Source organism: Varroa jacobsoni, unplaced genomic scaffold, assembly GCF_002532875.2.
Source record: "Varroa jacobsoni isolate VJ856 unplaced genomic scaffold, vjacob_1.0 contig00916, whole genome shotgun sequence".
Taxonomy (NCBI): Eukaryota; Metazoa; Arthropoda; class Arachnida; order Mesostigmata; family Varroidae; genus Varroa; species Varroa jacobsoni.
Window position 1 is genome coordinate 35818 of NW_019214552.1, and position 22588 is coordinate 58405.

The 22588-nt window shown below is 46.0% G+C and overlaps 1 long non-coding RNA gene across 1 annotated transcript; it reads right to left on the bottom strand.

Moving 5' to 3' along the window:
* Positions 1-4423: 4423 nt before the first annotated feature.
* Positions 4424-21677, bottom strand: LOC147751957 (uncharacterized). The gene is made up of 3 exons (XR_015315441.1): positions 20777-21677; positions 20207-20541; positions 4424-5598 (listed from the first exon to the last, which is right to left on the bottom strand). It is a non-coding gene; the product is annotated as an uncharacterized LOC147751957 (long non-coding RNA).
* Positions 21678-22588: the final 911 nt, after the last annotated feature.

Genomic DNA, 22588 nt, shown 5'->3' on the forward strand with positions numbered 1-22588 from the left:
ATGGAGCAGGTCTGTGTTATTGTCTCTGTACTGCAGCGGCTTCCACTTATACTTATTGTTAATACGCCTTCATGTAACAACTCACGCTCTCAGTCGATCGAATACAGATGAGCGCCGGTATGTAATGATACGGATGATCAAAATTTGATTTGAATAGCAACTTCTTCGAAGTGTCAAATATAGTTGCAAACCAGCCAGCCTACGTGGCGAGAAGGGTCCTCGGGAGAGCATGCCTGCAATAACATGGCACCTTTTCAAGCTGTTGGCCAGCCTTTGTGGCTCAAGCAGGGCGTAAAAGGCCTAAATAGCTACCTCTCAGTTAGACCTCGTCCTCGGTGAATGGTAAATATCGACCCGGGGTGAACAAGCTCGCGAATACGTCCGTGATCGTTTACCAAATTGGACTTGACTTCAGATATGGGGTATAACTGCCTTCCCGAGTCAGACGGAACTTGATCTGCTGCTGATTCGTAGTCAGCTTTTTGTGCTAAATTATTCCCGTTCCGTCAGGTCGAGGGGGGAGAATAGCGGAGGGGGTAGTAGTGGTGAAACGAACATGCCGGTGTCGTCATTGCCGTTTGATGCTCATTGAAACGACCGCCCCCATGAAGACGTACTGTTCGTAATGTCAGCTAAAGTGTTAGGTGCCTTTGGGCGTCGCATTCTCGGCTCGTAAAAATGATCGGTTGTATTTAAATTCTGCCAGAACTTGCTTTGACTTCTGTTAGTTTTGCGATAACCGCTGTCACGTCGACCGTCGCATCAGCATGGATGTGATACGTCTGGCAAAAGACATCTGTCTGTAAGTGAGCCTGTGCCGAAAAAAAAAACTCTATCTATCTATATTGTTATTTGACTTTGTGAATGGAGATTTCAACGATGGTTATCCTGTGGCTAGATCATGTCGGGGAGAAAGCTTTAGCGCTTGTTGACAGGCGAGGCATTTGGAGGCAGAACGACGAACAGACAGGAGATAAGAAGCACTAGCTTCAAACCACCCCTAATGTTGGCTAGTTTTCGTTCATTTTAGCTGGCGCTTCTCAACACGTACCTACCTCATACATAATAATAATAAGAACGAGACACGTTAAACACTTGTTCTTGCCAATGTATAGCTCACTAAGGCTAAATCAAAGCTCTACTACTGTATAATCTTTCTCTCATAACCTGCCGTAATCGTGAACGAGTCCCGTCATATCAGCGACATTTTATTATGAACATCGTGTATAGATGCATGTGGTACCATCCAAACTTTTACGGTAAATCACAAATTGTCTTGAGTTTAATTATAATAGTTATTGAACCTGCCGTTTCTGTCTTATCTCGTCATTGTAATTAGGAGGTATACGATTAATGCACAACTATTCGGGGGCTTGTTTTAGCGGTCTGGAGTGCCGAAACTTTATGAAGTTAATCGTGTGACGTAAAGATGAACAGAGTAAGTTGTCCTTATACTTAAGCTAGGAATAGACGGTAAATGATTTATGTAGACCAGAGTTGCGGAACGGACGCACCAGGATAGATAGTATATCGTAAATCGAATTGTTATTGATTTTCTACTTTGTCGTCAAAATTCCTGAAGTCTGAGTGTACATTATTTTTATTTATGTTCATTGATCCGAATGAGTAGCGAAGTCAACAAATACGAGCCTTTACAGGATAACTGATCATTAGGCCTACTATTGATCTAAAGCCTGGACGACTACACTGCTACTTTGCGTCTGCGTGTTTTGTTGACAGAGCTATTAAGGAGGGCTTCATGGAATCATGAAATGCATTAATGAATGTGCCGGGAACCATACTTAAAACTAGGGATTCCGTTATTCTATTCACAGTAATAAGGAAAAGCCAACCCAACAAAAGCTTTTCAAATCTGATAAGAGAGAGAGAAAATGGCTTCATTGTACCCAGTCGCTGGTTTCCAGGCCAGCTGATACTATGGACATCGCATTATATAATAAAGTAAGTATTTTCCCCTTGGGCAAACTTCGTCAATTGCTAATTCTAGTTAACTAATTAAAGCTCGACAACCCGAAAGTCCGCGTGTAGCTAGAAACAAACGGACAGTGCACAGAGGAACGACTGTTTGTCCTAGCGCTGTCCTAGGTATTGCTAAATATTTGGCCAGAAAAATCTGATATTATATTAGCTATTATTAGATATAATATTAGCCGATCCAACAACGCGAGTCTCTAACGAAGTAGTTGGGCTTGTTTATATTTTTACACAAATCATCCCATTTTAAGGGATACTACACCGTCGTTAACGAGAGCTCAGAACGGATGAGCGTCAAGCCGAGTAGTCGCATCGTAAGGAGCGCAAAACGACTTTACTTACCACCGGAAACGGAAGATGACGTTAAAGTCCAATCAACTTGTCCTTTTAGTTGGCTGATGAATGTATAGGCCTTTAAGAAACGACGGCCAAAAAAGCATTTAAAAAAAAGGCTTTCTCAGACATACTTGTCTCCATATTGAAGCTGGATAGCTGCTCTCGGCGGTATCGGCAGAGATACGACACCGGTCACTCGGTCGCTGCTCGGCGTACTGACCGTCTGTACGTTCCTCAGTTCGAGACTCAACAACTTTACAAGGAAACTGAAGATCGAATAACCACAATAGTTCTACCTACGCGTAACCTCGCCAGGCCCTCAAAACCAGAAACTGCACACGTACATATTATACAAACATGAGCGCCGCTCTGTACATAGACAGGCACTCAAAAGATGTCGATTTATGGTAGTTATCCGAAATGTGTACAAGGATGATGACGACGGCATGTTAGATAGCTTAAATGGTGGTGGGTTATGGTCTATGACTCATGGGCTGCGACAGGCGCCGACATGGCCGTGTGGAGTAAACGCCCCGAGAGTAGACTCATTTGGCCTTTGGTGACTCCCGCATGAAGGTGTCCCGTCTAGACACTTGATTAACAGGTTCCATGCGGATAGTTTAACAGAAACATAACCAGATTAGCACCAGTACTGGCAGTTTACCGTTTTTCTTCAATGTAATGAGAAAGGGGTGAGAAATAGAAGAGGACCAACATAGACTAGATTCGAGTTTTGTAGAATGTTATGTGTATATGAAACCTATCGATAAATTTGTATGTATATCTGTAATTGCAAACACTTCTAATAATAGGTGACATGCTTTTTTTACATTTGTAATTCACCAGCAGCTTGTTTAGTTTTCCATAATGATTGCTAGTTCGCTTGCCTCGGAGGACAGGGTCATAAATGTTATATTTACGTATACGTTTGGGTGCTAGGCAAGAAACCAGCATTGTTAGTTTGTGATGCGTCAACACAGATCCCTTGAGGATTCTCCACCTAAAAGTTGTCGGGCAGAACGTACTTGCGCCTTCGTCTAGACCTTCTTCAACGAGAAGCAAATTTTTAGCTTTAAAACATATGTCGCTCGAGCGCTACGATGCATTTGCCTGTGTTGTACTAAAAGCCAGTAAAAATGGCCACGACACGCTTTACTCCCTACGTCTGCGTAGACCCTTATGTGAAGATAAGTCATCAAAGCCGAGACTGATTACAGCGATCTGTCCAGTTGTTACAGAGCTTCTTCTACGCTAGATTTGTGACATACTTTTAAAGACCCCGCGCTTTCGATCTCTGCCGTTTGGTGGTTCTCCTTCTTCTTTAAAGCTCGCGTTCTAAGCAAAGCTGTTTTTTCAAAACATATATGCTTAACACACCTTCGCGCGTCATCGAAGTGATGCAATAGCTTCACAAGTAGGCGTCGTTGCTTCAAAGAATATAGACAAAAGCATGGAAGCCAAAACCTGTACTGTAGAACGCTTTCAATCCTACGGGTAAATACTTCCTTTCTCATATCTAGAAGCAGCCGCTGAAGCAACATCAATTAATTTGGGTTTTGTAGATTTACGGGATTGACCAACGCACTCAAAAGTAACTGAGTGGATATTCCCTTTTGATTGTTATAGGAGTAATAAAGTTTAAGTGCATGAATCTAGAAGATGCCAAATATACTTGCGTCGTTTGCGATGGCTCGACTAGTCATAACATGAGAGACGTCTCTAGCCTAGAAGAGCGTTCGTCCAACTTTGAAAAGCATTCATAAAAGAAAAGTATAGGCCTTTCGAAAAGGCGCTGAACAACTTATAGTATTGGGCCTTTAACAAGGGTTCCAGATTGGAAATTGCCTGGAAAGGCATTCAAGGTGAGCTTGAGTTTAACAGTTCCTAATAGGTGTTATTTTCACTAAAAGAAGCATAAGCGATAGAAAAAAGGATCACTGCCTTTAGGTTGGTTAGCAGGAACAAAGCAAAACTCACAAGCTCTCTGGTCTGATGCTGGCAAGCTTTAAAATTCAGCTAAAAAGTTAGTTTTGCAAAAAAAATTATGGGAATTTGTTGTAAAAGCACAAATTTAATGTAGATATTTATGCATTGTGAACACGTTGTATTATCTAGAATAGTATTAGAATGAAGTGTTTTAAATTTCGTATTAAACAATGGGTGTACTGCTGTGAAGTACGATATAATATACGCTTTATGATGCGTTTTCAAATTCAAATATGACCTGGGTGTGTGCGGAAACAGGTTCCACAAATGTTCAGCTGAATTATTCAATTTTTACTTTTAACACCATATTAATATTTGGGTAAAGTCTGAAAGAACTGAAGTGTCCTTGAGTTCTCTGTCGTCTAATAAATTGTTGACACCTCCATTTGCTCTCATGTTAGATCCGAGGTAGTCATACCCTATGTAAAAACAGAAAGGAAACAAATACAACGATCGCACTTTTGCTCAACAAATCGTACAGGTATAGCACTTGTGTTCGAAAATTGCATGAAGTAAGTATGTATATATAAGGTATGCAATTTGATAGTATAAAACGTATCAGAGGATCCTTTATTCCCACCTGTATCGGAGAAAGAATGCGGGGACACAGATGTAAATAGATGCGCGTACCAAAATGTTTTTCCATTTGATCTATGTGTGTATCTGTACGCTCACAATTCGGCTCTCTCAGTATGTGCCACAGTCATTGCAACCTCTTGGAAATAATCAACACTGAATTTCTCCAGTCAGTAGAGTAGCTGTGAAAATCTAAAGTACAGAACTGACCTCGGCTCTTCTCTCATTTTTTTTTTTTTTTATTTCCTCCATTGTCTTTTCCGGCGCTTCTTTGACTTTGGGAAGAGGAAACATTGCACAGACTAGATTTGGTAAATACATGGACTTAGATTTTTCTTTGGGCACGTTTGTGCTTTCCTATAATTGTTATAGATGGAACCGCATTTGCTTGAATCTCAAACTCTTCAGTAAAATCCTTGCTGTAGGTCCTCTTGAGAACAACTGATCTCTTAGAACGTTCCAATACGACCCGTGTAAGATTTCGAATCCTTATCCTGAAGCTGATCTGCCGATCCTCCAGCGTAACTCGTTGTTCCTGACATTCTCGTCCTTATCCGCGGAAAGAGAGTTGCTTTAATATTTCTGTCATTAAGCGCATCATTGGGTGCTCGCCACTTAACTTTCCGGCATTGACTTATAGTTAAGTACGTAAAAACCAAATATAGCATTTCACATGCATGATGCTTGCTACTCCATTTTTGTTTTCTGCAAAAGAAAATCGGCCGGAAGTTACTCACTTCGAAGTGTTTTCAAAATAAAAACGCAGATATCCGAACGCTTTGAAATTTCGCATTCGAAATAGTAAATATCAAGCAAGTGGGTCGTCACAAATCCGGCTACGAGTCGGCGATTGGCCTGCACAAATGGGGCATCTTGTGCTTTTCTACCATACTAGGATATATATATCTCTCGCTCTCTCTCTCTATATATATATAGAGAGAGAGAGCGAGCAAGAGAGAGAGAGAGAGAGAGAAGAAAATAACACATTTATATTATGAAATAATATTAGAATCAAACATATTATACCCCTTAATATTCAGATTAGAGAGTGAGTACGAAAGACAATTGCCAAACCTTAACGACGTCAACTTTGTCTAGAGATTTTTAGAAATTCTTCTATGATGTCCCGGTTGGTAGAAAGTGCTAGGCGATAATTCCAACAACTGGTTTATGGCGATTGTATCGTCTCGCTTGAGTCGTATGGGTACTGGCACATAGAATATAATTTCTCCTAACCCTTTTTCGGAAAGATAAAGTTACTAAAATACCAAAAAAAAAACACGTGGTTTTGTTTGTCCTATAGTGGATAACCGTTGGAGATATTAATTTATTTTAATATTTTTCTGGAGAAACTTAGTGCCGGTGCGCGCTGAGGGCGTTCACCGTTCTCAGATAAGTGTTTATCGACACAACAATCTCGCGTACAAGAAGGTTGTAGCCATAAAAGTAGACACTTTGATAATTAACATATTTCCCAACTTGGTGGAGGCCAATGCGAAGCACCATATCGCTTTGGTGCAATATGGCTACTTTACCTTTGAGTGTATGCCTTCTTATCGCGAGAACTAATAGCGTACTGGCTATTGTTGTGAAATTAGAAAACACCAGCACTCACAAACGTACTGATATGTTACATTTTGGTAAATTGCTTTGACGATCCATTGTTATAATGCAGTGAGCGTTAGATTATTTTATAATGGCAACGGGCGTCGACCGGTATATGTTACCTCTAAAAAGTGGTAATTGACTTTAGATTTAGACTAATGCGGTGCCAATCACTTACCTCTAAGCCACCTTCAGCGGACGTACAGCTTTGCTTCACTTGTTGTAGACATAGACCATCAGCAACCCAGAATGAAATGTGTTCTATAGTATGATAAGAAGTTCTACAGCGGAGTGTCTCAGTTTTCCTAAAAATAGTCTGCTGCTTCGCTATCCGGTAGCCAGAGCAACAAAAAGACGCTTCTGTCAAATCGTTTTTATAGAAGTCCTTTTGTTACCTCAGGCTGACTTGTTGTTTACGTGAGTTCTTTCCGTGCATTTTTTCATAATCGAACGAACATGCCTCACCGTCGCTGTGCCTCAACGTTCTAGCGCAGTCAGACGTTGTAGCCAGTTGCCTGCCGAAGCACCAGTGTATGGATATATTGGCCAATTAGGCTCTTCTTTTGATAGCTCGATGAGCATCGTCCGATTCTGTAGACTAGTGCAACTATTGGTACTCGATACGGTGCACGTCCTAGAAGGTTCTAGGTAGCGCCTGCTTGCTGCACAAACCGGTCACTTACAAGTCTATTACTGAACGCACGGGTTTTGTTACTTTCTTCAAGTTACCAATAGGACACCGACTTCAGCAAGAACAAAGAAGTATATAATTCGCTAAAGCCTTTCCTTGGAGTGTCAAACTCCAACTAGGCAGCATTTAATATACGAACGAGGAGCTCGTCGCTTGGTCGATATATAATGTATACATTAATAATCTACTGGGTAAAGTTCAAATGTAGGGTTTCTCGATCCTGTAGATCATCGTTCGTGGTCAGATGATCCAACAGATTCTTTAGTTTTCACGCTTACAAGTTGCGTCCTCCCACAAAGAGTTTAGAATAGAAAAGAACAGCTTTAATACGGGTCTATGTTCATCATTGTGTCCCAGCTGGCAACAATTATTGGCTGAAGACCCGCAGCTCACTGTTGCTTGGTCCGAACACTGTCCACTGAGCGTTCATGTCTTATACTGAATTTTATAGTATTTGTGTCTTTTGCTTTGACGACTAGCTTGGTGTCGCTTCAGCTTGTATCTTTTCTGCTTTTCCGTTTGTCTCTTTTTATGCAGACTAGCGTACGCCATTTCGTATTCAGCTGGTGCCCAGCAGTAACGGACAGTCGAGAGGTGGAGACGAAATAAGAGAAAAAGGACGGGTCTCTCTTACATACACCCACCCATCACTTACGGGGCGCCTGGTCTTTTGACTTTCGATGATACACCGCCGTAACTGCTGCCGTAGACTGTGTGATTTTGTTATTGATGAGTGTAGAAGTCGAATCTCTCTAAGTGTCTTCGTGAGGAACAATAACACATTTCGCATGGGTTGTTCTTGCATAATACAGAGAGCAACAAAACACTCAGTTTATACATCTGAAAAACACGAACTAAACGTGTTGGGAAGCATTGTTTGAAGTATTATGAGACATATCTTAAATACTTGAGCTATTCGACTTGGAAATGGCGTGCGGTGCTGCTTCGCATAGTAGCGCATGTTTAAATGCGGTATCGGCTTTACGTGTTATGGCATAGTGTAAGTGAAATAAAGGAAAATCACATACGGAATCACAGCTAGGTACCTTTAGAAGTAACCACTCAAACCTCTGACTCAGGCTTCTTACGATGTAAATTTTTACATTATCGCTACATTAGCCTATAAGAGATAAGGCCTTGCATGTAGCTGGTATACTATGTGTGTGTGTATATATATATAACGGATTCGGTATTATCTCCATATCAATCAATCAATCAAGAAATCACTGTCGCCCTTGGCACCCCTTTGATCATATCCTACGTGCGTCCTACGATACATTTGACTGAGCATATTCAAGCGACTGACGATGAAATGCGAACAGATATACCTGGGTTTGTTCTCATCAGCCATTACGTTATTGCACGTAAATGCTTACAGTACGAACCCCAAAAAATAATCGTCATGATGAGCAGCACGCTTTGAGCGGTAACGCAGTGACAGCATAAAACGATTGGCAAATACACCTACATTCTCGTGTCTTGGCGTCATATTGAATTCATTCGTAGATTCGCTGGCTATTGGTCGCAATCGATGACGGCTGTTGTGAGTTGCTTTATGTCCGCGTGCTGTCTATGTGTACCTGCGCATTGCTTGATGCCGTCTTTGAATGAGTGTAGAGTCGATGAAAGATGATGGATATGGCTTGCAAAAGTAACCGATACACCCAAAGCAGGAAACAGGGAGAGACTTATGCCGTGACGCGGGTGGCCGGCGGCTAGAGAGGTGGGGGTCGCTGTGACTGTGATATCAAGAAGAGAGTACGGGACGAGATTATGAAAGCATCATGCAGCGAGGGTCTGACGGGGCCAGGGACCGTTCGCTTCGGAGGTACTTTTTAAGCAGATCCATTACCATATTACCATCGAAGGCACACCGGCAGCCACACCGCTGCTACTGGTGATGTTGCCGTCTATGCATGAACTGGGGAGGCAGCACCACATGCGCTGTGTACGTAGTCGGTCAGAAAAGCACAATTACACAGTTTTTGTATTTTCAGCCCCTGAAATATCATGCATCATTCAAGTTTGATTCAGTGCAGGACAATTCTTGCATCTATTTAGTTATCAGCGATTATAATCTATTCGCACGTATAGTTGCCGTATACTAGCACGTCTGAGTAGTTGGTCCTAGTGTAGGCCGCAGTCTGATTTCGAATGCAAAATTTAAATGTGTTTTACTTTTTCTTCGAAACGCCAAGTTTCATGCTAAAACTCAGAATCGACCGATTGTTTGCATGACGATTCAGTATTGCGTGAGTAACACGCTGTTGGAAACAGTTATGTAGGATTTGTATCTCTGAAGGGTCCCGAAATCGCGATAACAATCACATGGACGAGCCTTCTGCTATAAAGCCATTTCTATGTCTTCGACAAAAACACAGATACCATATATGAAGATGTACGTTCTCTTCTTAATGTCTTAATTACTCCTTTCGACTTTCACGAACCGTCACGTATGCGGATCTACAAACGCCCATAGGTAGATGCAAGTTACATACGGATAAAGAATATAATAATAGACCTTCAGTTCCGTCGATTAAGCGTTAATTCTGTTCGATTCAAAGAAAATCAATAAATCGCTTATAAAAAGTTGGGTCGTCATGGAAGACGACGGTGGCGGCGGCAGCGGTCACATTTACTGCCGCATGGGAACACGAAATGAAGAGGGCTACATAGGTAGTTGCTGCGGGTGTAAGTAGTTGATGAGTGATCATTTCCTGATTGAAGGGGCGTGAGTCGATTTAGGGGCACGATGAGAGCAGGCAGTGGGCAATCGGAGGCACACGACAACATTAGCACACACTCTGCGCGTGATGCCCATCTGGCCTATCCCCCTACCGCCCACTTGCCAGAACGAACAGACAGGAGATAGAGGGAGAAAGAGAAAGTTGCAGGAGTAGCACCGCTTTCACCGCTAGCCATGATTACCCCACTCCAACAATGTCGCGCTTCACGGAGTGCGCCATCACGCGCTATCTGTTCACTCCCATACTCAATGCGCGAGTAGATGTAAATATATGGCGTCGTACCTATTGGCGATGCACGACGCTAAGTGTCGTGGGTTACAGTGGCTCTCAAAAAGATAGCGAATGCGCGTTTCATTAAGATACCTCACCACTATCGTCTCCATTCCCTATCCGTCTTTTATTAGCATGCAAATGAAGTCTCCTTGACAGCTGAGAGATAACAGATGTAAAAGATAAGGCCAAAAAATGTGCGAATACCATTGAGTTATTGAAGCTACTAAATGAAGGCGCGTCTAATCGTTGTGAAACCTAAATGCACTGGACATATATACCGTTATATATATATTCCCTTCTGCTATCAAACGTGCCGTAGGTTCAATACACTCAAAGTAAATACAGCAGCATCGGTCATTCTCGTATAACACATCTTCTTCGTGCACTCGCTTTGAGCTATATTTATCCGTCATGAGCGCGGAATTTTTACGCTCTTCTATCTGGCCCCTTTTTACCCTTCCTCCGTCGTTTCGTCAGAGGCTTCTATTTGTTAGCGAAACAGCTTGGCCCAATATCTTACTGAAGTTTGACTGACTGGACGGCCTATTGGGTCACTGAGCGTCTCGCAGATGTCATGTGTGTGCATCAGGCAGATCACTTGTTTCACTTGTGTTGCAGGCAGCAGGCTTCACTGTACCGTGCGACATTACCATCAATGGGAGGAAGATAAGAGAAAAAGAGGGCGAAGTAGATTCGGACGTTAGTTGACGTCGAGTTGAGGGTCAAGTTCTTAAAGCCCTGCCATCGCTAGAATCACGGGATTGCCGGTCGTGCCAGTGTGCTGCATCTACAACTGAAGCGACGTCAGCGGAGGCGAGGCCAGTGTACCAGTTTGCACATCTACCACCGACCGACTTCGACGAATTCAGTTCAATTCGGTGTAGTGAACGCGTACGTCTGTGAGGACGCCAAGGCCAGCAGGGACAGCGAATGGGGCTTCGATCGGTCTCTGTGAGCTGAAGTGTATAAAGACGCCAACGAGAAGGATACGAGCTCGAAGTTAGGATCGAAAGAGAGAGGATGACGGAGAATGAAGGAGCAAAGGAGTCTACGCCAAGCATCGTTTCGGGCATCGGTGGCAGGAGCAGATGATGGAGAATCGAGAGATTAATGATAGAAACTGCCCCTAAATCTGCCCTTTTCATCCCCAATGCGTGCGGCCCCTAGCGGTAGCAGCGGCTCTTCACTCTACAGCAACTTGCCCGATCCTGAGTTTCACCCAGTTTGGCGGTCTGGCGCCCGGCTAGCAGGCAACCATCCAGCCACCAGCTTCTTTCTCTCCCTCAGCAGTTTCTGGGGGCCAAGTCCCTGGGAAACTCGAAGGCAAACGGGCAGCAATCGGGGCACTGGTAGCCACTAGTGGGATCGACGGCCAAGTCCGAAGGGCAAGCCGCCCACACAGTCCGCTTCCCGGCCGTTTCTACCAACACTCAAGGGCAGAGCCTTCACTCCGAACCATGTGTGGAGAGTGTAAGGGACGTTTGGGGATTGGGTGCTCTCCGTCGTCCATATGTTGAACGTTCGTCGCAGCCATCGCAGTAGCGGCTGCTGCCGGCAGGAAACGAGCCAACGACGGTAAGGAGAACTAAGAGTCAGGACCCAGGAACTGGGAGTCTCTCGACGTAGGGGTGGGCGGGTATGCTAGCGAAGTTGGAAAAAAATCGAGAGGTGGCAATAGCAGTAGCGGTGCTAGTAGCGGGTGTCTAGTGGCTAAGAGTGATGGGGCAAACGGGTGAGCGAGAGAGCAAGCTAGTTGCCCTGCCGCCTTGTCGGCCTGCCCTTCCACGCTTAGCGATGCCTCGGTGCTACGGCTGCTAGCGGGGGTGTTAAATGATACAGCTGATCATAGATAATGATCCAGGCTCCATCCCGTTACCGCTGATGCTGCGCCGGCTTCGCCCCGAACCGCTCTGGCTTAGTACGTTACTGGAGCTCGTTCGTTCTGCTGCTGACTCCAATGGCTTGGCAGCTGGTTCTTCTCTGACACACGGCACTTGATGGTGCTCGTAGTAGTGGGCCTAGGGCCCGCCTTTCTCGTAACCTCAGAGATTCGTTGAGCTCACACGACCGAGAGTCAACTGGCGACGAACCGATTGCTCCTAGTGCGCCCCGCAGCGGCCCCAATTTACAACGGCTCGAAGAACTCATGGGAGACACGAAACAGGAAGCGATCGAGACTTCCACCGAGAATGCGAGAGCAGAGAAAATCAATGTCGCCCCGCCACTCCTCCATGCTGCGTGAAGGTAGCACACACATCCATTCGCACACTTATAGTGTGGCAGTCGACAACGAGATCAATGAAATCGCATCGGCCACGGTGGAAAAGGCGAACAGACGATGCTGATCAGATGGATGACTGTGCTTCCAACAACAACAACCAAACAAAAAGGATATCCAAATGATACAACAATGGTTAGCAATGTGATAAATAGAACAGATTAACATTTACCACAAAATACACTTGCTTGAACACACTTGAAGGATGCTAGCTTATCAGATGTTAGTTCGAAATAAATACTGATATTATTACGAGCACATTCCCGCAGCGGCCTTTTTTCCTGCACTTGGAAAAGGGGCTTGCTCAGTGAAGCTACGCGAGGCAGGAAGCGGCTGAAATTTGATGACGTAAACAATACGATGAATTCTGCGAAGCTGTCCGAGAAAGAACTGGCCACTTAAGCCAGTGCAGCTGTACTTAGATGTGTCTTCCTACAGATTCTTGGCTTTCCACTTTCGCTTCCTTCTGCGATTCTTGCCCTTGTCCGGCCTCGTACTCGTATTTCCTTCCTCAGGTCGTAGAGAATGACCCTCTTAATATTAAATCACTACCATGAACCCCTGAAGACGGGTGGTCCTCGTCTTTGTTGCAAAGTCAGTCACTTACAGGGCTTCGAAAGGGAAGTTCGGTGTGTTTGTTCCCCTTCACGTGTAAATAAATAAAGAGCGAAGCGCAAGCATCTGCCGGGTCCTATCTAGTTTTCGTTCTTAGGATTTTCTGGTTCTAATTCGAATCACAAGTTTGTAGAAAGGAAAGAGTGGTAGGGAAGCGACTGGGGGCTTGAAAGACTCCACACGAAGTAAAGCAGTAGGAAAAGCGAAACAAGGACGCCCCTCATGCGAGCCTTCATGCACAGCGAAACTGGATCCTCTTAGCTTTTCTTATCTCGTCTTGCTCCCTCTAATTAACCAAATTAAAATCAGAACGCAAATGTATTGTGAAGCAGGCACCGCCCACCAGATCGGGATTCGATCAGCCTTGCAATACAGGCGATGTTGAAACTTAGGATTAATAGCGGAAGCAGATAAAGATAAAAAGTATCAGAATAGTTTTTGTAGCATACGTAAAGTCATGGTCTGCCATTGACTTCATTTTTCTTCATCATTTACAAGATACCCGAAAGTCCTGTAGGCGTATATGATCAACGTAAGATAAGTAGAATAAACAAGAAAAACTACGAAAATGAATAGCTGAGCAATCGAGATCCAATACTGTGAACATATAATTTCTAGCTGAATGGCGGCAGGTGCTTGTTCGCTTCAAAACTTGTTGTTGCTGTTGTTGCATTATCTTAAGCAACTGTTGCTTGTATTTGCAATGCCAACAACAGGCGCAACAACAACAGTAGCATTGCTATTGTCCCTGTGCATTCAGACAGAATTCCTTTTCTTCTCGGCACAGCTGTCAGTTCCTCTCCAGCTCCCCTGCTCCTCTATCAGTTGACTGTTATCTACGTACCTCTGCCCCACCTCATCTCCCCCGCTATGTCTGCACCCATTTCGAGTGCATATCTGTGACGTTGGTCTGTGATCCGCCCGCATCTCGGCTACTGCACACACGCACTGACTTCAAGCATCGACCGTATTCGGTGTAATAGAGTGGAATAAGGGCTCTCTGGTTACCGCTGGCATTTTCTCGGTGTGGCTCTTAGTCGCCGCTCCTGGATGTTGGTCTTCGATCCGCCATGTCTGCGAAAGGCGTTCGTCTAAAGGGAAAGGAATGGGGTCGTCTGCCGTCGTTCGTTCGTCTGCTAGAAAACCCTGCCACGATGAAGCGTTGTCTCCTCCTCCTTCTCCCCATTTCCCCTGCAGCTTGGTCAAACTAGGACAACATAGAAAGCGCTCACATGCATGGGAGTGAGTACTCATTGGCATAGATAAGCCTTATCGCAGGGCCGATTCCTCTTCTACCAGCGATCCACCGGCCTGCTAGTGGAGTAACAGAGAAGAAGGCGGGCATAGAACGCGAGGGAAAGAAAGAAAACAGAAATGGGGTGTCTGTATAGTCTCTTTTAGGACGACAGGCAAAGGGCCAGCCGCAGACCTGTGCGGTTGTCTCGCTGGCAGTGAACATTCTATTTCCCGGCCGAGTATACTACTGTTGCTTCTTCTCCTATAGCTACCTCTCTAGGTATATGTTATCTGCCTTTCTCCATCTAATAGATTACCTGTTCCAACGGCAACGCGACGGTGGCAATGGTCTCGGTCAGGACTCGAGCGAACTAGCAACTAGATACTAAGATCGTGTTGAACAGCCAGCTCAAATCAGCTCGGAACTAAAGGCACTTCATCGGCAACAGCCCGTTGAGGGGAGCGGCTTGCGGATAACAACATCCGAATCGATGTTCACCAGCTTAGGCATGGCAGCGATGTACGTCGTTTCGAGCTTCGGTGCAGCAGTGGAACTCGCATCGCCTGGCAAACCGAGAACACTTTGGTTAACGAAAGAAGCGACGAATGATGAAACCGAGGCCACCCTTAGTATCTCGATGACTACTATAGCCTGTTGTATATCGTTGCGAAGATGGGATAAAGTGAAACGGTTTCGAAGACAACGAGATAGACAGATACGTGGCCATCGGCATTGCAACACGCCTTCGCCGTCACCTCGTCACTCTCGTTCTGTTCCTATTGACTACTGTGTCCTTTTCGTCTTGCTATCCCGACCTGTGTTCAGATAAATTGCTGGCCCGTCGTCGAATTGCTTTGAATCTCCGTTTCACTACCGCTATCTCCTACCGCACTTCTTTGAATTGTGGACTATTTTGAGAGGAAAGGCGGCAGGCGAGACCACTAAACCAGATGTTAGCCCAATTTAGGCCTATCTTCACCTCTTTTTTCAATTAACGAAAGCATGCGCTTCAAGGATTGCAAGCATTTACTGAACAACTTATATGAAAAATGTTTTCCTCTGCTCACTGCATGCGGAAGACATGCTAGTTAAGTGTAGAGTACTCTAATAAAGAAATGTTCCGGTTTCAGTTAATTCTAACATATGTGAACTTTTTTGCCAGCAACAGCGTTAGCAAAAATCAACATGTTCACAGTGACTGCTACCGTCGACACTGTTGGTGCTGTTGCCACATTATGTGCTCTATGGAAATCGTTCGTGAATGAATCGTGCACAACAACAGCAGCAGTGAGACAGCCGACACCTAGCAGACTTTGGGGGAAATATGTGTAGAGGACACGCGCCGTGATAGAGCAGCAGTAGTTAAGTTGCACCACTATGGGAGGTTCAACTAGAAGAGAAAGCCGAAAGAGGGTGCCGAGGGAAGCAGTGGCAAAAGACGGGCGTAAAGAAAAAGAAGGGAAAGCGAGGGGGAACTGACGTCAATCAGGCCGACGACCAGGACCCGGGTGGGCTTGGGACAGACCAGATGAGGCATGCAACTCCCTGGAGATCTGGCAGCAGCCGAAGCACCGCACCCTGACGATGGCTAAATCGATGAAAAAGTGGCAAACTTATGACAAGCGCTGTCAGCCGAGAGTAAGCGTACGTGAGCACACACAGAAAAAGAAGAGGAGCTTGACTGAGGGGCTGATCCGAACAGGCCGGTTGCTTCGCTGTTGGACCAGCCGCCACGCACTAGCCGGCCAAATTCACTGTCAGCTGGTCTCCCAGCTCTATTGGCTAGTCTGGATGGCCGTCAAGGTCTAGTCGCTTTGGCGTTTGGGTGGGTCTGCCCTGTTTCATTCTTTTGTGGCTTTGCCCTTCGTCCAGCAAACGACGAAAACACCAACCCAAAGTCCTGACCTTTCTCTCACAGTTACAGCGCTGTCGACCGCAGGCTTTTCCTTGAGAAAGACTTTCTTTTGCTTTCACCATTGTGAACAACACCAGCAGAATCCCGACTGTCGACCGACTATAAGAATCTTGGCAGCTTTTCCTTCGTATGCTCGTTGTTTCATTTCAGGTGCAAATATATCCGAAGCCACTCAGGAGTAGCCTCAACGACGGAATCGTCATCACTAACTAACATGGACACTATGATCATATGAAAATAGCGCTAGGGTATCCTGCGGAGCCAAATGTCAGGAAGATCTAATACCTCGTTGTACGCTGCTCTGGGAGATTTGTCTAATAACTAAACCCACTGTGTAAACGGTGCGTCGCACTTCTGCTGACTAGGCCTTTTTGCCAAAGGAAAGAATATACAGTTTGTGTTGAAACGCTCAATTTGTCGAACCGCAGCGTTTCCTTTCGTAGAAAGAACTCTGATTGCTGGTAAGATGTGCAACCAATCGTTCAAATATTATATTAGTTTCACAAATGTTACGCTGTATATTATACAACATAGCATTTGTAAAACTTTTTAGCCGTTAATTTTCATGTTTCCCTGTCTAGTGCTATCCAATCTCTTGCTTCCTTGGCGCCTACTGTCGATATAACTGCTATCTGACTTGACATTCGTTTTCAACAAGCTAAGCTTTGGCTACCGCACAGCTTGTTGAGGTAGCCAATGCTTAAGCAGACGTCGGCAACCAGCAGGTCATCGCACCATTGCCGAGTTTGGCTGTCGCGTCGCCTCAGTCTAATCCGCTTCCGGTGCTTCTTCGGCCGGGTTCTTGCCCCCCTCTCCGCGTTTGCCTCCAACATCGAAGTAGAAGGTCTTCCAGGATTCGCGCCTTCCACCCCTCCATCTTTACTTTACCGCAACTTTGGGGAAACACCAGTCCCAGTTTGCCCCGTTTCCCCTAAGGACCCTCATCGTTGTGGCGCTCATAGGAGTCTTCGTCCTCTCTTGGCCCCTGACCCTTCCCTAAGTATTCAGCGACTCCACTATTGCTGCTGCTTTCTCTGCTGCCGTCGCCGCTGCTGCTGCATCTGCTCCACTCGATCTCTATGTGTTCTTTTTCCTACTCGCTCCACTCCGTTCGTTCTTATGTCTTCTCCTCTCTGCCCTCTTCCCATCGACCGCTGCTGATCCTGTTCCACCATCTTGTCTCGTCGCCGGTGGCGGTGTGTGCCGATATTCCCACCATCGTCATCCCCCGTCCTGTCCTTTAAGCTGAGCCTGCCTGTCCCTTTCCCGTTTTCTGCCTCTCTCTCCCCTTCCCGCCTCTGTCACACTCCTTCCAGTCATCGCGCTCTCGCTCGTTTGCCCCGCTGCCCCGTTGCCTCTTCTCTTGTAAAGTAGCGGCAGCACAAGCGGTACCGTCGTTGTCGTCGTCGTCGCGGCTTGTACGTAATTTGGTGTACATAATAAGACGGTTAGGGGAGGGGGCTGCTATGGCTGGTAGGAGAAAGGGGTCCTGCTCCTCCTGCGGCGCTACCGTCACTGCTGCTCCGACTAGTAGCCGCGGCCGCCGTTGCCGCAGCGGCAGCAGCAGCTACTCCTGACTGCCCCTTAGGAGCAGCAGGCTGCCAGCAACGCACGAAGAGTGGCAAGCCCCAAGCTGCAAGGGACCGACCGAAGTAGAATAACTGGTGCAGGCAGGCCAAGAGCAAAAGCATCAGCAGCCAGTGAAGGGAAGGGAGGGCTGCTGCTACTGCCACTGCCGTTGTTACCAAGAGAGAACCAAGCACCCAGGGGCTGCAATGTTGCTTGTGCAGGCCCTGCCTGCGTTCCTTCCTTACTCCTGGCTGGCCAATGCTTAAACAACGAAGGAAAGGGATCGACGATGCCAAGCTCTTGGTCTGTAAACGGGCCGTTTGGACGAATTACAGGACCACTGTGCTCGTACTGCAGCAAAACGGAAACTAGCCTTGCAACTGACTATCAAAAAAACTGGGCAAGGAAACTGAGGCCAGTAGGAGCTAGCAGCAAGTATTTGGGTCTGCCTGCCTGCAAACAGAATTCGAATGGATGGAGTGCTTCCATTCAGGAGGAGCAGAAGACAAGAGCCGCCGAAAGAAGAGCGAACACGAGAAGCGAGGCGACGACGGCGTTGGCGGCACCGCCGGATGTGCAGGGGACTTATCGCTAACAAGGATACTCTTCCCATTGCCACCACTACTACTACTACTATGCTGTCGGCTACAACCCAGAAAACTAGTCCTATCCGATCTCGTTGTCTGTTCGGCAAACAGGCTAACCAGGAAAATACGGGTTGGATGATGGAATCGCTTGCTTGCCCGCCTGGTCCGTCTGTCGGTCAGACAGACAGGCAGACAACCCAACCGAACCGACTAGATGTCTGCTAAATCCCCAGAAACTGCTTTCGCCTCTATTTCTCTTTTCGTGCCCTCTCACCGGCTGATTCGTTTGCCCTTAGTGTTTTCCCGCTTTTTAGGACTATCCAGTGATCTTAACGTGGAGGCCAGCCGAAAAGAAGCAAACGATGGAAAGGAAGAAGAATAAGCCCTTCCAGATATGATTTCTTTAGGAACCGACCTTCAAGTAAAGCTCCCACAAAACGCATAGTACAGAATATATGGTTGTCATAGTAGTTGATGTCGTAAGAGTAATATGCAGTAATACGTGTAGCAGAAATGGACCGCTATCTATCTAATATCGGAAGAGGCTATCAAAGACATCTATGGTTAATTGTCGGTTCGCAATAATGTACCCAACACCGTCCAACTGGTGGCTGTTTTTAGTTCTACTAGATGTAGATCATTCAGGCCATTCCAACACCTGTCGGGGCGCTGGACTCTACTCGCTCCGTTAAAGTAAGGCTACATACTGGTTGCAACACTAAGAACTACAGTTTGTCACTCAGTTCTCGACCACCATTATGTAAGTGGCTAGCCGACAATCACTGCCATCTGCGTAATAGAATCTCTAAATATATTTTAGAATGATAAACATCTCAAGTGCAGCTATATTTTTCAACCTATCGCTTTGCTAGATGCCACAGTTGCCTGTTTATATTGAACAATGAAACCAATCTATTTTGCACGTTTGTGTTTGCAACTAGAAACTTCAATATAACTATTCATAGCGCTAAACACAATGAAATATTATAACTTTACCAGGCGGGATACTGTACAGACATCGAAATAAGACATATACATATATGGCAGGCCACTAAACTAGGAAGGTGCAGTAAGGCATAAATAGTCCTAAAAAGGCTAGCTGAAGGAGCTTATTTGAAGCATAATACTAATATTCTTTTCTCTAAAGCGACCGTTAATTTCTGTGCTAAGGATATATCAAAATGGTTTATCAAAGATGGGTTAAAGTTATTTTGGTGCATTTCAGAGTTTTTTTTTTTAATCTAAGCCTTATTGAGGATCTTCGCTGTTGCCTCATAAAAGTCGTTCGCGCGAAACCTCGCGAATTTATAAACTAGCGAACAAAAAAAAGCTTTTACTCGTTCAACGCGAAAAACTTGAATGATAGCTGATTTCGAGGACCAGGCACTAGTTTTACAAAAATTCGTTTGGTGTTTTATTATAAAAAATGTGTCTTTCATTCAATAGCAAAAAATAACGAATGAATGCATGTCCGCCATAACAAACAACCCGCCAAAATGTTTCCGAATCTAAATGCCCCATTTGAATGTATGTATACACATGAGATAGATGATATGATAAGTGCAATTAAAGAAAAAAAACATACAGACATTTGTATGATGGCTGAGAAAATAAACATTAAATAGCTGCTAGTACAGGTATGGTTAGGGTGTGAAATATTTCGAAAAAATATATTCTAGTTGCGTATGTAAAAGTTTTGCCCGACTTCTAAAAACCCAGAAGAAACGACTGTTCAGCCCTTGCGGTCAATTGAGTGGTCTAACAAAGGTGCAACGCGCACGCTCAACATTTCCCACCTTTCTGATACTAGAAGACATTCGTATAGCACGAATAGTAGTGAGCGAAGCAGCAAAATAGTAGCAGCAGCAGCAGCTGGTGAGGTTGAAGGCTGCGACTAGCTCCTTCCTCACCGCGCACTTCGGCTCAGGCGTACAAGACTGTCGAGTTGGTGGCAGGGTGTTGAAAGACTTCCCTAGGGGTTTATTGTATGCAGACTGCCAACGCTTCAAACGAGATCGGGCAGAGTTTGGCCTCTTCTACCTTAGCACAATCCAGGCCCATACAAGCATATCACTTACCTCGCGTTCTAACGCATTGCAGTGGTGCAACGCGTGGTCTGCGGATCTTGTTCCTAAAGTAATAGCCGTAAACATCTTAGAACTTGCGTAATCGTTTGCAAACCTTACTGTGCAGCCGTATATATATATATATATATATACATATACAAGCGAAAATCGCAACATTCATTTAAACCGAGAGTATGGTACACCCATATTATAACATACATAGATGTATAATAACGATTTAACAGATTTTCTTCATGTAGACAGAAGTGATCTTTAATCAGTTTATTATTGCATACTCACGTTTAATTATCTTGTATTCTTCTACTCTTTATGATCATGCGGTACCGTTGTTAATCAGACTAAGCACAGTGAACTATGTTCTTTTTCGTTCATCGTGACTTTCGCAGTTTTCGTACCACTCAATCCGATGCTTGATGGTGTTGGTAGCGCACAGAGCGTAGATCTATCCATGGACTATTTGAACCGAAAGCAGTGTCGACAGGGCATACTAGACTCGTCGTCACTGCCGGTCGTCTCTGATGTCCAATGCAATGTAGAACTCCATGACTTTGTACTTGCCGTCGAGGCTGGCTGCTCTTAGGTTGTGTAGAGGCGGGGACGTGCGCCGATTGGGGTGGGGGAGCAGGCATCACATAATGCTTCTTTGCCCGTGTCCTCCCATCTTCGCGTCCTCCTGATGACATTCCCCGTTTGCTGTCGATCGGCTGGCAAGCCGTCGCTCGTCTGCTGACTGCTCCCTGGAACAGAAGGGACAGTGTCGCTACGGAACTCGGTGTAGTCGTCATCGTGATGTACTCGCTCCGTTGCTCGCTCTCTGGCTATGCGCTCCCTGTTTGCCGGTACCCGCTGCAGTTCTGCTGTCGTCGTCACCGTTTCTGTTGCCTGCTGCTGTGGCCCTTTTCGTATTCTGGCGCAACGACGACTACTAGTAGTCGTTGTCGCCGTATGGGGATGTATGTGTGCTGCTGCGGCTGATGGGGTCCTGCTGACCATGCTCTGTTTTGTCCCTCTGTAGGAAGGGGGAGCCATATGCGATGCGGTTAGGCCGCTCTTCCGGTGGCCCGGTTTGGTTCGGCGGGGCTTGGTTCTGTTCGAGCGGGAGTCGTTGCCTTGGTGGGGGAGGAGCTTCGGTGCCCGCCCTCGCTCAATAGCGCAGCCAATTTCCCGCGGCGGTCCCCAGTCTCCGGCTGGCCGCCACCAGCAGGCACAGCAGCAGCAGCAGCAGCAGCAGCAGCAGCAGCAGGCCTGAAGTCGACTAGGCCAAGCAAGCAAAGGCCAGGCCATAGCAAGCAGGCCGTTAGTCAGGCGACGCACCCGCTGTTCCGTTCTGCTTGCCCCTAAACCAACTCTTGCCACGGAAGACGGCCCTCTCCCTTTGCCATTACTGCCTCCGCCGCTCCCCGAACAACCGTGCCGTGGGTGTTCGCCGCCGGGCTGCTGTTCAACATCACGCGCGCACACGCGGGACCACACATACACGAACAGAGATACTCCGACAGACACACTAACACTCAGAACAGCCCACACTGGAGAAGTCCTGCGACCTCGTTCTCACTTACTAACATCCCCCGCCGCTACTGCTAACCACCGACCATCAACCGCCAAACTGCCGTAGATCGCCAACGCGACGATGACGACGACCACTATTATTATACCAGCACCGACATCAGCAAAGCAACCATCGGCCATCGCAGAGAGCGCATCCCCACATGCCGCCCTGACGTTCTGCCAAGTTGCCTGCCTTCCTTCCTTCCTTCCTTCCTCTGTGCAGTAGAAAGACCAACCAACGACCCTAGCCTGTATTGTTCTCATTCACAACTCAGAAATCAGCAGCAGCAAGGTTAACTTTTCACTGAAATGAACTGAGGGTTTCCCGCTCGCAGATACTTCAGAGTGTCCGCGTAAATGGAATGCTAGTATTTGTAGATAGGCAAAACAGTTGATGCACACATATCATATGGATGGCAGAAACGGTCAGGCTAAAGTCCTGCACGTGTGAGGACGATCAGCAATCGCATCTAGGTAGGTGTCGCATATTGTCATACTGTACAACATATGGAGACTAGCAACAAAGCCGCGCTTTTCCTCGAA